At 36.4% G+C, this 16,715-nt stretch overlaps 1 pseudogene; it reads right to left on the reverse strand.

Annotated features, from left to right (window-relative positions):
• Nucleotides 1–1,106: 1,106 nt before the first annotated feature.
• Nucleotides 1,107–7,318, reverse strand: LOC137402421 (uncharacterized; annotated as a pseudogene).
• Between the last annotated feature and the right edge of the window lie 9,397 nt (nt 7,319–16,715).

A 16,715-nucleotide genomic window follows, 5' to 3' on the forward strand; every position in this document is an offset into this window, starting at 1 on the left:
GGGTTTTGCAAATTTTGTACAACTGATCATTTGGAGTTGGTGTATGCTTATATATACATGAAACAGGATTAGATAAATGTTGATAGGTTGCCTTCGTTCATGATGCTGCTTACTAGCGATACTCCAAGAGATTTTTGCAGTTCATAGATTATATGCTTTACAGTGAAGGACTCCCCTCTATCGATGTACAGTTTTCCGTATTGAACTGCTATGTAGAGTATAATCAATATACGATTATGTTCTACGATAGGATTTTCCAACTCCGATGCTACCCTCTGAAAGTCTGCAAAGCCTTGATTGTCATACATGTCAAAAGCTATACTTCGTAGCTCTCGCCTCATGTCTCCATTCCACATTCTTTGTTGCTCATAAAGCAAATATACTGTAGAGTTGACTTCATGACTAATGAAACATTTATTATAATAGCGTGACAGTCGAAACCATACAAAGTTGTAGAGATTAGTGTATATTTGTCCGCGGGAAATATTGACATTCATAACTGATAGTTAATAAGAGAATGACAGCTAATCACTAAGCATCATAGAATATGAAGTAAGCTTATATATACATTCGGCAATACTCGTATCACAAGCAAATGATTTACAACTGCGTAGGCAACGTGGTTACATCATCGGCGCATACAACCCTCTTGCCATACATGTAGTTTAGCCCTTTCCTATGCTGGGTATACGTAAACATTGAATTGTTTTTAGAGCGAATGCCTTTGTTAGTTCCAGTGCTAATTTTACGAGTTAGCAAAACATTCATATAGTCCTCTTTATCGAGTTGAGTGTGTCTCTTACTGATGCCCTTTGAGCTGTATTTTGGCTGTTTGCCAAAACAGTAGTAGCACTTGCTGCACAGGGCAATGACACGTCAGATACATTTACTACATGAAAAAGACCGGCTTGTCTAAGATAGTACTTAGCTGCATGCGTACAACATTGTTGTGCTTTCCAACATTGACTCGCAAAGACCGTTCGAAAAAAGTCATCTTTGTGGTCGTTGCAATATTCTCGAGATAGCCATTTTTCATACTCGTTTACGAATTCACCTCGTTTGTCTTCTTTTACTGCCAAGTACAATGTTTCTTTGCTGAGGCTCATTTAGAGCGAGTCTGTATCGCATTGTATGAGACAAAAGTCTTCGAACGGGACAAATTTAAGTAGAAAGTCATAGTAAAACTGTAGCAAAAGCAACTTTCCATATTCCAGTACGAAAAATCCTATTTGAACTGGTATGTTTAATCGCACCATGCGTTTCGCTTTCTCAACTTCTATAATCTTTCCGTCATCTATTTGTTGCAGGTCTCGAAATTGATGATTGTTTATTAGGCTACCCACAGTGATATCATCCGTCTCGTGAAAGGATACATGCGTGTGTGCCTCAACATTGGTAAGGGTTCTCCCATAGGCGCTGTTGCCTACAAATGGAAATCATTAGGTTAGATCTATGCGTTCACTGTTACCATTCGTATCATATGGTCAGACAATTTTCTTACCTATTAGTTTGCAGTTGTCTGAGATAGCTTTCTTTGTAGGATCAATGTCTCCATCTCTGCGTGCGCTCATGACTTCTTGGCCAAATCGAGTGAAGCACTTGGAGGGTTTATATTGAATCACTTGGTATACCTTTGTACACTTTATATTGTGGTTCATGTACCATCGTAACAGAGGTGTTGCCAATAAAATCTTTTTAGCGAAATAACTGTTTATCTTGGCTGGGCGTTTTAATAGATCATGCTTCTCGGCAAACTCTTTCATATGATCTCCAATATCATCTCTAGACAAATATGCGTGCTTGGTAATAGGCTGAAACTCAGAAAATATCTCCTTATATTGATCTGGGACATGAATGTCGACTTCAGCTATACCAAACATCTCTCTATTCTCTATCTCCTTCAGTATTTGCTCTTCTGTTAGTTTGTATCGATTGTCAACGGGTACACGTAAACCCATACAAAACTTTACTGTTTCTGTATGGTCTACTTTCATTCTGTCAAAAACGCATTCCCACACATGATAAACTTTTTATCCTAGATCCATGAAATATTGTAAATGTTTGTATGTTTTAGCTCTGTTTTCTTTGTCCTCACTCACGTTGTTTCGAATACCAACAGGTGTACGTGAACACATGTGGCTGTGATACCAGCAACCGCTGTAGTTTAGAACTATCTCTTCACCTTCATCCGTTACACCATACGCATCTACTGGGATATTTAATCCTCCAATTCTTTTTTCCGTACCATTAAATTGATGCCGTAATGGTATATTAAGCTGTTTGCTCATCCATTCTATCCACTCAGTAGCCTGTTCACCAGTTGCGCGGCTTTTCTCTATTTTATAGTTTGTTTCTCGTCGACGTCTAACAAAAGCACCCGTGGGCATGTCACATAACGAGAGATTGTGTAGGTACATTGCACTGCAGTCCCAACCCATACAAACTTGTGTATGTATTCGGTTTTGATTTTAGTTTTTTCCTTCTCTTGATAGCGATGAAAAACGAGGCTGAGACCTCCTCTAATGTTTTTGCGTATTAAATGATATAAATCGTTGAATTTGTTTCCAAACAAAAATATAGGTGACTCTGGATCTTTTAGCTGGAATAGATATCGAATTGAAAGTCCTGGAACTGAAATTGCTGACTTGAAGTCCAAGTTTCGACTTTTAAAGAATTCATTTTGTCTTTCGATAAGCTGTGACTATAGTGGAGCTACATCAGCTTCATTGTAATAAATTAGAAGGTCACGAAGTGTAGTCATTTTTTCTTTTGTCCAGACATTCTTACAATGCTCGTATTCTTCATCTGATATACCCTTTCTTTTTAGATCGCTGTAAAATTCTTCCTTCTTAGGAAAATCCATTCGTTTTAGCACTTCCATCGATGTAAATTGTTCATAAATCCAGTAAAACTTTCCGCTTTCTACATCCATTGCCTTTAGATAATCACTTAGCGATATGCCTTCTGGTGAGAAGTTGGCAATGTCCAGAAATCTGAGCTTTTCCGTTTGTATCATCATATACTTGCTGCCTTTGTATCATCATTTACTTGCTGCCTTTTTTTAATAACAACGTCAATTTTTGTACGGTTCTCCAGCAACTATCTAACAATGTGTTTCTTCATTAAAGGAATATCGAAGGATTTGCTTTGAAAATCAAAACGCATCAAATCTTTTAAATAACTGTCCAAATCTTCTTCAAGAGTTTCATATTTGCGTTCTATTTTGCTCACACCAATTCCATCCATCGCTGAAGACTCTCTTTTTATAGCTGATGTTCTAGCTTTCTCAAGTTTGTCAAATATATCTTTGTATCGCAACTGCATTCTGTCATAGCAAACACCAGAAAGCATTTCTAAATATATCATCATTTTCTTGACTACAAGATACTCATCATCTTCATCATTAAGGAATGTTTGCGGGGTTTTAAAACCAACGATGTTGGAGCACACAGACGCTGACGCAAGCCTATGTTCTGCTACCCATTCTATGGTTTTTGTAGGGTTTGGTAGATTGCTTGTGTCAAGATAGCTTTCACAGTCGAAAACGGCTATGTATGGATAATGCTTATGACTTTCATCCACTACAATTCCAATGTCGTTTAGCTTCTCAAATATAGTCTTTGGAGGTGAGTACACGCCTGAAGGATATATAAGTTTGGTTTGTGCAGAACATCCACGCGTATGACTATTTAGCAGTCGAAGAGAAGTTACAAGTTTTGTACAGAACATACATTTGTAGGACTTGGTGTATTGTCGTAAATTGAATATCCAACAGAAATGATAATCTTGCAAATGCAAATTGAGCTTTTCTCTGCAATTGTTCTGTGAGCGATAAACTAGCGTAGCCACAGCCGAGTCCTCATTTCCTTCCAACTTGAAGACGTTTATTGAGATGTTAAATATCTTCTCTACATTTGGTAGCTCCGTCAGTGAAATACCCTTAAAACTTTTTGCTTCATTAGTAGTGCTTTGAATACACTTCTTAAAATATTTGTTTGTGGTAGATTCTAAAGTTTTCTTTTCTTTTCGCATACATGCGATCGCGCGGAATAAGCAAAGGTTGTTTTGGTAAGGCTGTCCCGAACTATCCAAATCAGCCGACACTATTGCCTTGTTGCGTTTGATGTAGTCTGGTAAAGTCGTTGGACATCCGATGGTACGATTTGGTATCGGATACAGATAGAATGTGATGTTGGTTATCAAATGCAGAGACCAAACTGTTGATGGTCTCGCTCGAGTTGCTCTTTCTATAAACTGCTTCTGAGAAAGTTGTTCTAAAAAGTCTTTATAGTCAGCTTCGTTTTCTATCAACAATGGGGTATCAAAAAGTTTGTCATGTCCCGCACTGGCATGCCAGTATCGCAATCTGTTTGTTTCATTGTTCACTAGCACAAACCCAATGGAAGCCTGTAGCTTAAATTTTAAACTTTGTTCATAGAATATGTTCATTGCATTCAATTCAGATAGTGATTTCTGTATATCATTATTTTCCACTCACAGATTGTAGAGTCTAGAATATTTGCGACGCATGCTGTAGTTACGAATCGCTGTGCAATTTCTCCTCAACACTTTGTTAGTTTGACGTTTGTAGATTCCTTTGTAACTAGAAGTGAATTCAGTTTCATCATGAAACCGAATGGGTAAACAATCAGAAGGTTCAACACGTCCGTTATTGTTGGCAGTTTCAGTCTAAAATAGTAACGGCATTTCATAATCTAGCGTAATTATTTACGGCTAACTCGCTCTACTTTCATAGTGTTTCAGTTGATTCAAAGAAATGAGTTCAATTTCATAAGAATATATCATAAATTAGAGTGAAGGAGTATCAATTTTATAGCAATTACCTTACACACGTGCTTAGATTGCTTCCAGGGAGATATTAGTTGGTTGCAAGTTGAGCATCTTACTTTGTGCACATTTAGGTGTCTTGACAGCCCAGACTGATACTTGTACTTTTTTGCGCATAGGAAACAGTCATATTTGCTCACATCTGTAGCATAAATATTTGGCTATTTATTGATTAATGATGAATACATATTTGCATAGGAATGTGTACGTTTTAAAAAGTAAACCACCAGCATCAATATTCAATCAGCATTTTATTCAATCATAGATAAGCATAATATAGGGGACTATCCGTATATATGAAAAATCAGTAACTCATTCTGTATGTACAGCATAGAAAGGTGTTAGCTGTTATAATGGAATACAATCACAAGTGAATTTGACAAAACTGATGTATTCGCATTCAACATTCGCATTGTCTACATTCGCATTGTCTAATAACCAATGAAAAGCATCTGTAAATAACTTTCTAGTAAAATACTGGGGTATAATAATCATTTTTGAGATTATATCTAATTGTACTTTTTCTTTTGAAAGTTCTTTGTAAACATTCTCTATAGTAGTGAATACTCTCCTCACAAAATGCTCAAAGTTTGGTTCTCTTTCAGGTATCAATAGTATTACATCCCAAAGCAGCGCACCATCCACGTATAAAGGGTACCGGGTGATCATCAAAGAAACAAAGGAGAGCCTTTCCATTTCATCATGCGTTTGTGGCTGCGCCTGATACCTTTCATACAACTGCTCTAGGTACTGTTTATGGATTGACAAAATTGACTCATTAGTTATTGGGTTGTTTTTGATTTTACTGTCAATGAATAGTTTGTAAGTAGAATATGTGTTGCTGCAGGCTGCATCAAGTTTATACCACAAAGTACAATTTTCTACAAAACATCAACCAAACCATTATAAACATTTATTCAGCGGTTAAAACGGTTTGAGTTATAGTTGTACAATGTTCGTTTACGCTGTAAAGAATCTAAGTTTTGGCTGATCTACTACATGAAAATATCCTTTGTGTCCAGAAGGCAAGTCTTTCAAATTGGCCTCCAAAATTTGAACTTTCCACTCATACTCTCGTTTAGACTTTTTAAGAATTTTACCAGACTGTAATACAACTTCAAAGTACCCTGTTTTCGAACCAAGCTCGTCTAGAGGAATGAGTTTTTCCAAATCATTTTCAAGAACATTTAAGCACTTTTGCTTTTGCTCATTTTGGATAGTGATAGGAAACACACTCATGCGTACGGCTTCATTTTTACCATAAAACGATAATGTTTAGTTCTTTCCAAGCAATCTCTCGACGCATTTACGAATGCACTCCAAAACTTCTCCCTTTTTGATCAGAACAGAAGTTGAATACTTTGATTGAAACGTTTGCAGCCTGCCTGTGTATGTTCCAGATTTTATATACAATGTACAATCTGGTATTGTTTTGGTATGACAATGCAAAAGTAGTCGGGTCTACTTGACAAATTCCCAACTTGTTTGTAGAAAAGTTGTCGTTCAAATCAATGTATACACCTTTTAGTGTAGCATCTTTTTCATCCTCGGAGCTTTCAGATGAACTGTCATTAAGTTTTTTCATTTCATAATTCTCATCTTCACCTGTAAGTCTGAAACAATTAAATTCAATGCATCAGTTTATTTTTAGATACGAGAATACAAGCATGACATGCAAATAAAATAATTGTTAGCATTTTATGTCACGTTTTCCATGGTATTTTGTGGAACTTTGACCACTTAATAATATCATGTGCAACTGTATGCACATAGTATCGCGCATGTCTTTGCATGGTTCATATTGTGTGAAATATCATCCACTTGGTATTGTCACTAACTTGTGCACATAATATTGTGTGCAACTTTTCTCACTGAATTTGCAATTTGCAATCTTTTTACACTTGGAATTGTGATTAATAGTGGGTTTCAAGTTTGTAACTCACTCGCTTAGCTGCTTGGATGATTGCCCAATTTTGTCTGGTATAGAACTTGTCTTCTGGGTTGAGCTCTCTGATGAGATAGATTCTTTGCTAAAAATGTACACATATGCAATGAATAATGGTAACCAAACTTATTCTATGCATGCATGTTTAACCTAAATTTGGTCTGCGAAAAGTTTCAACAACAGATACTCTTGCTCAGTTATTCTTAAATAGAAAGCATTTAACGATAATAATAAACTTACTTCTCATCTTTAGACTTTCTTTTCTTCGCCGATGGAGCTTCATCGCCCCTCTTTTGCCTCCTATATAAATAAAAATTTGGACCCTTTAGTTTATAGCTTAGACTACATAATATTTACAAATTTGCTATCTAACTTATACTAAGATATAAACTATTTTAAATATACATTATATTTGAATGATACTTACACTCTTTCTTTAGATAATTCTTTTCGAAACATCTTCCTCTTCTCCGTAAGCTCTTTCTGTAGCTTATCAATAGCGTCTCTTGATAGCTCTCCTTCCATGGTTAGCGACGAGGTACAAGACTAAAGGATCACTTTTCATTCTAGCTTTTATACAAAAAATAGTTAGCATTGCTCTTATCAATCACGCATAGTCTAGGCCTTGTCGGCCAAAGTTGGCAGAGATGGCTGTTATTTTTTTCTACGCGTTAACCCTTGCACCATAGACCAAGTTCCAAATTGTTAATTTTGTAGCTGCGCAGCAACTAATTCAGTTGTAAGACATCAGAAGCGCGTATTATATAATCATTGAACCAAAGGCTTTTTCGTAGACTCCTATCTCTAGTTCACTCGCTCAAGATGGGAGGTAATACTTAAGGCGTGGTCACACGAGCACCGAACCGAACTAAATGACGCAAAACGACGTCGCTCTCAGCTGTAAAAAGTTCGGCCGAAGACATTTCTAGCCGAAACGAACTATTTCGGTACTGCTCGAAATTTCGTGTCGAACCCTTGCTCTTATTGGCTGGTTAAAATTCTAGAATTCTAGCGAGCACGCGTCACATTTCTCCTAGCGTGCGTGTGAGTAAAGTTAAAAAAGAAATGGGACGATACTTTTATTTCGTTAAATAAACAACATGAAGCAATTTACGACAAGGTTCACCCGGACTAGTGATTGGGTTGCATAAATGTAAGATGTTGCACTTAAGTTTTGAATAAATGTAAGGGAATGGTTGTGATTTTCTTTTGTGTAGAATATAAGTAATGTGTCATATTCATCCTGATGAAGTGCCGTTGACTGATTTATTTATGTAAAACTACAGTACTATGATAAAGACTGTTTTTGTTTGTTATGTACTCAGCATAGAAAAACATTCATATGTTAATAGAAAAAAATAATTATGTTGATGGGAAGGGTTAGCAAAATCTTTGTATCGAGTGATTTATTTTGAGCAGCTGAACGATCTTCTGATAAATCTGCTGTGTAAATATAATTTATAATTGTTCCTCAAAGTTTTTTGTTTACAATAGAAATATTTAACTCAAATACATAACAACTACTAATGAAACCGTGTCCTGTCTCTATACGTATGGTATCTAGGAAGCGAAGTGACTTCGGATGCCGTGTGACATGTGCCACGAACCGAACCAGCCTCCGAACCGATCCTATGTCGGTTCGGTGCTCGTGTGACCACGCCTTTAGTCATACTCGCCTATTGATGTAATCTCTTAAGATGATATCTTCATCCTGTTTTTTTCGTAATTTATCCTGTTTTGCAAGTTAATAACGTGAATGTTACGAAGCTTTTGCGAGTCAATACGCTTGCTGTTCTTGCGTAGACTTACCCGCTAATTGACAGCATTCATCTCGTTTTACAACACAATGTCTACATTACTTTGTAGGCTGCCATATTCATTCTCCACAAACACTTTCATGGTCATAGCAGATGATGTATTTATTGTTAAATATCGTGTAGAAATTATTTAGCCAAAAGCATCATTTGCGTATCAGCGCAACCTAGCTTGTAATAGGATACAACTTGACTACTCTCATAACAATCATTGAAAATCTATCCACTAAATAATACGGTATCGCTATACCTTTAATGGAAGCTTCATCATGCAAAAAATATCTTACATCTAAAATTAGTTCTCTTCTTTCATTTTTGCAAAAAGATACTTTTATATTATTATCAAGATCATATTGTACAAAACAATTATTATATGAATGGTTAACTCTTGAATTGTTGACTTTCCACCTTACTTCATTAGACGCTGTGAGATTGCAATCTGTCTCAATTGCAGGCAATGCAGTTCTATGGTGAATATTCAAGCAAATTCCAAAACCGATGGCGAGACAAATACGCAAGAGAAACAGACTAGCTCTGTATTTGGTTGCATAAAACAGTGTAGCTTGATCAGTAAGTTTTAGATTGCGCTTCAATCTCACTGAGGATGGGGTGCGAGGTGTATCAATAGGTTCACTCGATATCATTGTGGCGCCTGAAGGAACTTGAGGACTTATACGTATAGACTCTATAGTCTCGTGATTGGATGTAGGAGACATGGATGACCTATTGACGTAAGCTGTAGACGTTACGGGAGCGAATGCTGTATTCAAATGACAGACATACATGTATTAACATTCCTTATAATTAGTAGTATTGTAATAATTTTTAAGGCTGTCATGCCGCCTCCGCGACTGTAAAATTGCGGAGGCAGCTCATTGTACGTTGTTCCATAACCACTAGTTTCACAAGTTTTTTTTGCAATACTGTACCAAAAAAAAATTGGACTATAATTGTGCTATCTGAATAGATCACTCTAGAAAATTTTACAGCCACTTTTTAACTCTTTTTGAGGGACATTATGGATAAATGCGCAGAAAGATTGTACAAGAAGTAAAGGCATGAGCGTAGAGTAACAATTGATGATCAAGCATGCATAGAAAATCTTTGACTGTAATTCAGTGTAGATTGGGTCTGGGGTCTTGTGATTACGACCACTGAGCTTTAGGAGCCTGTGAAAGTGCAGGGCGATAATAACTGATACTCGTGGAAGTGTCTTGAATAGAGAGCAATCCTGAGCATCAATCATAGTTGTGGTCAAGGTTTGCTCACAGAATTATCTAAGCGCAGATCAGCGTAACTAATGAGGTGCAAATATTGCACAGCCTTGCCCTAGCAAAAACTGCCCACAGAAAAATGTGCGCAAACGTGAGAATTATCTAAGCGTAGAGGCGGTAACATAACTACTAGTAATCATGAGTGACTTTACCATCTCAAATTTATGGCTACCAATGTTTTAAATACGAAGAGCACGATGCTGTTGGCAGTGAATTTGTTTTTCAGGAATTTCAAGCAATTGTCTAGCGTTGGTATGAGGTCATCAGACCTATAACAGCAATTTTACTTATCGTCTATTGTGTTATCACAAGGTTAAGGTAATTTGAACAAAATTGGCCTACATAATAGGAATAAAGGTAATGGATGCATTGGGTTGGGTATTAATGACATATTACCATTGGCTGCTAGGTAACGAACTCATTCTATCAAAAGTACATGATAAAAAATACAGATAGCTAGTAAATAGTTGAATTTATTTACATTTTCTTGCGGTACTTAACTGCAGGTTAAAATGAGCTTTAAGACTGGTAATAGAATAAATGTAGAGATGTAATAAAACAACAGATCAGGCATAAATTAATCACTTTGCTTCCAAGTTTCAGATATTTGTATTTTTATTGTTCTATATCTCTTGCTAACAAACAATAGAGAACACTTGCTATCCTTCACACACCCTGACATTATATATCCATCCTTGACATGAAGCTAGTAATAGAATTAGACTGAAAGTATTGTTCTACTAATTCAGTATATTAGTCATAAACAGTAATACTAGTAGGGTAAGTAACTTTGAAATGTGATCATTTTTGCCAAGTATGTAATTTATATGTGGTTCTTTAGGGAAAAGGAAGTATCTGACATGGTTCACTACGTACATACCTGGGTTCAGGATGTACATACCTAATCTCCTTGTATATAGAACTCAGAAAGGCTTAACAGGTAATGCATTATTGAACAACAACAGTACTGATGTACGGTACAACAAAATGAGCTTGCTTTAGGCTAGTCAGCAAATTACAGCTGTTTAACTCGTAGACCAGTCTAGAGATTGTCTTCTCATGAAATGAGCAATTAATTTTGCTGAAGGCAAGGGGCCACGACTACTGATTAGCATTGCAAGGTAAATTTAGAACCTAGAGCCTGAATATGTGTTGGGGAGGTTGAGGACTGTTGATCCGATACCCTGTACTCTGGGAAGTTTGCCAGCATTGGGAATTACATTCCAGGAAAGGGTGAGTGTCACATTACTGTTGCCTCTGAAAAGATGAGAGAAAGGATACAATATTGCAGAAGGAGAGAAGGGAAAATGCATAGAATAGTGTAGAGATATAGATGATATTGAACGAAAGAACGAAATATGTCTTTTTTTCTTGAAATATTTGCATTAACAAATGATAGTTTTGTCATATACTATTATGGCAATAACTCGTTCTGAGGTTGGAGTCTTCAAGTTGAATCACTCTAGATAGTGGTGCTTCTTAAAAATAAATTCACACAAAATGTTTGAGCATTTTATCAGAAAATATCGGTACTTTCCTATAATTTGTGATTTGGTTTCTGATGTTTGAGATGATCTGATTGCCAGGATGTCTCGAAGTTAAAATTAACAAAACTTGATCAGGAATAAAATACTCAGATCAAGAGATAGTTGCAAAGAGACAATAGAGACGCCTACTGCAGCAAATTGATCCTAACAGCTGACATCGAAAACTAGAGAGACAGGCAGTCATTTTGGCACTTATTTTTCTTCTGAGCATTTTAACCGAGATGAAGTTTTCTCAATGTTAATCTTGAATCATCCAAACAATCAGATCACCTCAAACATCACAAACAATCTCAAATGATAAAAAAATACTGATACTTTCTGATAAAATCTACTAAAACTGTGTGTAAGTTCATCCCCAATCTCGGTTTTTTGACGCTTCTCTTTTCAAGAAATACAGTTTTGTCAGTTTAGGCAGTTTTGTCAATGACCTTGCATGATATTTCTGTTTGAATCACAATTGAAAGCCCACAAAACTGCTAAAAAGTATTGCTATGCTATTGCAGCAATCTATAAAAAGTTTACTTTCACGATAAGAATCACACCATGTCAATTTTAAAATTTACTAATGGCAGGCATAATGTTTCTAATATAGCACACACCCCACCCTCTCCCTAAACTTTTATTGTAGCTAAGGAAATAAACTAGTACCATAACAAGAGTGGACTTACATGAGTCCTCTGGAATCATCAAAGTAATATTTGGGCTCCATGGAGGGTACATCTACCACAATCTTGTCCCACAGCACCACCTGGTTAACTGCCTGTAAATATTAATATACCACATGAATCCTTTGTTTTGACTGACCTAATGCCCTAACAACATGGCTGTAAATGTGTGTACCACCATGTACACACTGACAGACCAAACACTAACAACTCATGACAATTACTAAGTTTCCATACAGAGAGGGCAGAAGTGATACACTGGCATATGGTGCTGCAATGTAATCATGGAAATACGCTGTGTCACTCTCATTTGGTCATTATCCAGTATCGCTGTTTGGAAGTGAAACACTCCTTAGGATGCACTATATTTTAGTCATGGAAACGGCCACGACGATCAACACCGTCGCTATTGTGCATGTGCATAGGTATTGTCTTCCTATCACTTCATATGCATCTCACAGTCATTGCTATACTATAGTGTACTCTATGGAAACACTACCGTAAACCGGGGTTACTTTGAACACAGGGGTAACTTTGAAGGCTTTTTGAAGTTTTGTTGGATTTATGTAATACAGTAGAATTACATCATGTCATCCCATAAACATTGAATTAAAATATATTTTGATCTATGGATGTTCTGCATAATAATTAGAGAAAAAATATATTGGTGCTCAATTTTGAAAACCTTTTTGGGAGACTCTTCGGTGGCCATATTGGAGCAGACAAAATTCACACATCACAAAAGTAAGCTAAATTTAATTACAAATCTAAAACCTAAATGAGCTAAAACATTTCCACAACTGATATTACATACTATTTCCAGTTCTTCCCCCAATTTCGCCTTTTAAGGCAGCAATTATAATGATTATGCTTTGGACAGGCCAAAATTGATCAAGAACTCCAATACAGAACCTGTTCGAATTGAACGCCGTTCAAAGTACCCCATGTGTGTATTGGAAGCCCAGAAATACTAGTATTTTACTTGTTGGTAGCTGAATATTGTATAAACTTGTTAAAATCTACCCTAGATTAATGTCAAGAACTTATTTGGTCATTTGCTTCTTATTTACAGTGTTCTGAAACAATCATTACCATGGTGCGAACTTACAAGAAAACGTCAGACACTCAGAAATACAGACAGTTTGATTCCGGAACTCTCAAGAAAGCTTTAGATTCCATGAAAAGTGGATCAATGTCTTTAAAGATGTAGTTGCGTCAAAAAGGTCGATTATATGAAATTAAGACCAATGAAAGGCTAAAACATCAGCTACAATTTGATGTCATTTTTGTCTTTGTAGACTAAACTTGTCCAGAGATATATGCGTTTGAATGAGGCCATCTTTTAAAAAGCTCAGATTCGAGCGGGTGCTTCATTCGTGACGTAACGAGTGATACATGTGAAAAAAGCCTACGAGCGATAAATGTAAGATCTCTTCATTAGCCAATCATTAGGATAAAATTTTTATATAAGTCATATTAAATGTTATCGCTCGCTCGTAAAATGAGTTGTCTGTGATGTTGAAGATTTTCGTTGTTAGGGAGATTACTCTATTACTAGTTACGCGCATCGACTACTACTTGATTCTAGTAGCTACATGCATCAGCATATTCATTTTAAATTAATCATCACACGTTCAGACTGGTTGTGGTTAAAGCTGACAGGCGTCAGCAGCGCTATGCTGCGGAGGAAGATAGGAGAATGGAGGTAAACTTATCTTCAACCTTTAGTATCCTATACATATATTCTAAGCTAACGGTAATAATTTTAGTAGTTATGAATACATCTACTAATAAGTAAAATTATAACTTTTTGCTATCATGAACCATCTTTGCATAACTTTTTAATCGTTTCACAACTTTTTATCATTTCACCTAGCTATAGCATTTTCTTTGACATTTTTAGCTAGTGAATTAGATTTATGATTAGAATTTATGTTCAGTAGGTAAAAAGTGAGGAAAATCGATTGATCAATGCTCATCTTCAACTCTCAGAAACAAAGCTTCGAATTGTTGGCTTGGCATATTTATGCCTTTGTTAAACATTTATTCCTTTTGAAAATTACACTCGCAATCTATCAAACTCTCAAATTCAAAGCTTTCAGTAGATACGTGTTAGAACGACATATCTATGAATGACATTTATTACATTTGTTTTATTGTTGCAGGATGTTTAGGTGGTTCACTAGGGAATCAGCTGTGTCGGTCTGGAAACTGCCATAAATGGGAAAGAGAAACACGAATGTGTGCTGCACCAGCCATAATATGTTTTGTTTGAGTTTGCTGCAGTAGATTAATTTGTCCTATTATAGAAACAATGTGAATGGCCTTGACTTGGATGGGTGTTTTTAATAAAAACTTTGTGCTGGGATGAAAATTTTTTGGCTTGTAAAAATTATATAACAAAATATAATTGTTGAAGACCATAGATATATAAACCTAGATTGGCTAATAATAGCTGTTACCATTGGTTGCTTGGTCAGACTTAAATAGCATGACGTTACGTCATTGAATTGTACCTAATGCTTGACTGCGCTGTTGTTAAAGATGGAGCTAATGAGGAAAAGGTGACAAAATCACATTTATTTTTACATAAAAACCTTTTTGGATAAATAATCCACTAGAGCAATTATGTGATAATATCTGATAACTACCATAAATTAAAACTATAAAAGTTATGAAATGTTGCACACAAATCATGAGCCGTCAGAGCTTTATTTGCCCTCCCCCCCCCTCCAGGGGCAAATAAGGATCAGGGGTTAACCAGACTGAGGTTAAATAGGGATGTTTGCTATATTCAAATACGAGAGGGAGTTTTATCCTAGCAAAGTACTGGAAGTAGATGAAGATGGGGCCACCATCAGCAACATGATGAAATGCAAAGGGGCAGGATGGCGATGGCCTAATACTGCAGACATATTACAATGTGATTGGTCAGAGATAGTAAGTGCCAACATTGGCTACATTGTGTTAAATAATCGAGGGGGTCATATAGATATATCCCGGATATAGAAACCTGATGGGGCCCATAAACGGTCCATAAGCCTACTCACCATTGATTGAATAAATTGCATTATGCATTGTGTTTGTTTCCAGTTAATAATAATAATGAAATAAAATGTTTTAATAACTTTTCACTCTAGTGTTTTGCATTAATTTGAACCATTTTAGACCTGTTCAAAGTAGGGCAGGGGCGGTTCTCGTGGCAGGGGCTACTTTGAACACATGATTTATTTCACCTTGCTTAACAAGCAGAGATTGTTGAATGTTGCTGATCAACTTAATGGCTTCTACTAACCACAGCCCCAATACTGGGCACAAATGATTGTGTGGTGCTTGCAGTACTTGCATGGTAGCTGCGATCGAGGTGCAAAAGTGTTCAAAGTAGCCCTGGTTTACGGTACCTGATTGTTAATCCATTGTAGCATTCTGGCGCTGGTGCACTAGAGTATCGCTACACTATAATTGCTGAATGGAAACTCATTGATTGTCACAAACACATAGCTAAATGCATGCCAAAACAAGTCAGTCAAATTTTGCTGTTTACTCAATTGATTTTAACACTAAATAACCAAGAATGTTGCACAAGCTGCACTCTGTCACTGGCTAAATAAATAGTCACTGATTTATAATTGCATATCTATCGGTAAAACAACTAATAGCATGGGAGCCTATCTTATAAATCTCTAACAGTCATAACATCAGGATCACTAGATATGCTGGCAGTTAATGAGTATTTACGTTGTCCTAAAGTAAATACTGTAGGTTAAATGTTTATCAAGACATGTTGAAAATGGGCCTTACCTGACTTAGCTATTGTGTGATGAAGTGTGAAAACATTTAAGACAAAACCCGCTACCGTATTTCTCCTAAAATTGTGAGGGTGGGTTGTAAAATTTAGAGTGCCTCAAGCATACATGATCAAGCAAGAAACCAAATAAGCAGGAGCTTGACATAGTCTTACACGCTGTCTGTAACAGCAACATCTCTCCTGGTTTATCATTATATTGGGTAGACAACTAAAAGCGAGTGGCAGTTACTGAACGCTGTAAACCTCTGAAAAACATGTCACAATCAGAAACAGTTGGGGGAGGAGAACAATGATTCACTATGTTTCCATGATGCGCAGTACTTCGGAGTTGCGCTCTCTCCGAATTCCGATCTTTCACTTAAATTTAATTATGGTCTGCACCCACGAGGATGATGAGGTGATTACTTCCCTAGACTTTGTTATCGATGCCAACACTTTTCGAAAATTAGGTGGCAAGTCCTGAAGTAACATTTAAATAATAAATTACCGTATTTAAAAATACTTATTAAAAATGTATTACTTTGTAAAAATTGTGTTAAGGTTCGTAAAACCTTGTGAATGTGTATTGTAAATAAAAGCATTATGACGACAGAAACATAAAAAGATCGTTTCTGACGTTTGGTATCCATGATCGATTCTATTTCTCCATCAGGCGATTCGATTTATAGAATTTCTCTTCTCTAGCTAATTTGCTGAAAACCACTGTGCAGCATGTAAACGTACAATCCCCTCGACTTTGGAGTAGGCTGCATCGCAGTACTGCTCACCATGGAAACATAGTGATTGATAATCAAAGGCACATTTAATCAGACCG

This window comes from Watersipora subatra, chromosome 8, assembly GCF_963576615.1.
Source record: "Watersipora subatra chromosome 8, tzWatSuba1.1, whole genome shotgun sequence".
NCBI lineage: Eukaryota > Metazoa > Bryozoa > Gymnolaemata > Cheilostomatida > Watersiporidae > Watersipora > Watersipora subatra.